Here is a 1,571-nt window from a genome sequence, read left to right as displayed (position 1 = left end):
CACTGGCCCTGCTAGCTAGGGATTATGGGAGTTGTAGTCCCAAAACAACTGGCGACCCAAGGTTGGAAACACTGTATCTAAACCCTCTGGAGATGCTGGCAATTGAACCTGAGCCCTGCCACTGAGCTACAGCCCTTCCTTGGCCCCTCTTGAATTCCCTTTCACAGCAGCTACAGGTAGAGAGACATTATTAGCAGGTGATCATGTTTATCTCCCTGCAATCAAAACCATCCTGTGGCTTATTCTCTTGAAAAACAGCATGTTGTTGAAGGCACAGCTACAATAATTGCTTGGAAAGTTGGCAGCCCCGCTGCGGTGGTATGGACCTGCAGTGATATAGCAGGCATTGGTTTGCACTGGTGTTAAAAGCCCAGAACCGTTCCTGGGGAAACAAATCCTTGGGAGTGGTGGAAAATAGTTTAAGTGTGCTTTTGTCCTGAAGATGCATTTCTAAATGTTACATTTATTTTTCCTCAAAAAACACACACACTATGTCTTATTTTTGGGGTATGGCTTATATTCCTTGAATGCTTAAAAATCCTGCTATGGCTTATTTTATGGCTACGTCTTATTTTCGGAGAAACAGGGGTATATGCCTTTGGAGCAGAGGGAGGAATGTAAATGTTCAGCCTTAGCTTAGAGAGTTTTTTTACAAATCTTTGTTTTTATTTAAAAGCAAAAAAAGAAAAGAGGGGGCACCTGGATTTGAACCAGGGACCTCTTGATCTGCAGTCAAATGCTCTACCACTGAGCTATACCCCCAGTGGCTGGAAAAGCATCCTCTATAATAACACTTACAGATCGTGCTTCTGCTGTTTGCTTCTATCCCTCTGACAGGTTTACTCGGTGCTGCACTCCTTGCTCAGAATACCTATAATTATATTTCATTATCCTTAATTGTTTAATGGATGTGTTTTCAGGACCAGTTCCATCTCTGTGCCGTTACCCCCCTTGCCCAAAGCCTGCTAGCAGCTGCCTCCCAGGACGGGCTTAGCACATACAGTTCCCGCAGCAGCCTGTTGTCACTCGGAGAGGCCAGTGTCTGAGGACACATTAAGAGGGCAGAGCTCAACTCACGTGGCCCAGCTATCATTGCAAAGCCAAAGTGCAGCCCTGACAGCAATCCACAGTGACGCTGAAGGTTGGCCCACAAATGAAACCAGACAATGTGCACTGCCCTAACATGCCTGGCAGAGGTGGCTGGTGGCTACAGGAGCCTGTAGGATGGAAGGCGGGCAGGGAACCCAACATTAGGGCGAGCCAGAGCCAATGACGGCTGCAGCCACCTAATGCTAGGTTTGTCCCCATTCTGCCGCCTCCTCCTGCTGAGCTCTACAAGAGGGCCGCCACCTCCTGGACTGGTTGTAAGTCAGGAGGCAGGCAGGTGGGGGCTGCCTGAGGATAGACTGAGTCTGGTGGCGCAGTGTCCCATGAGCCTTAATGGACTAGCCTCCACTGATTCCAGGGCAATTCCAGGAACTGTTCTGCCCTGGGCACATGGGACCTGGGAAGTAGGGCAGATGCCTCCAGGTAGAACCAGCCCCCAGGTTCAGTCCCCAGCATCTCCAGGC

General features: G+C 49.4%; 1 non-coding gene across 1 annotated transcript; it reads right to left on the bottom strand.

Moving 5' to 3' along the window:
- Positions 1-690: 690 nt before the first annotated feature.
- Positions 691-762, bottom strand: TRNAC-GCA (transfer RNA cysteine (anticodon GCA)). The gene has a single exon. It is a non-coding gene; the product is annotated as a tRNA-Cys (tRNA).
- Between the last annotated feature and the right edge of the window lie 809 nt (positions 763-1,571).

Source organism: Zootoca vivipara, chromosome 14, assembly GCF_963506605.1.
Source record: "Zootoca vivipara chromosome 14, rZooViv1.1, whole genome shotgun sequence".
Taxonomy (NCBI): Eukaryota; Metazoa; Chordata; class Lepidosauria; order Squamata; family Lacertidae; genus Zootoca; species Zootoca vivipara.
This window is presented reverse-complemented; position numbering and strand designations above follow the sequence as displayed.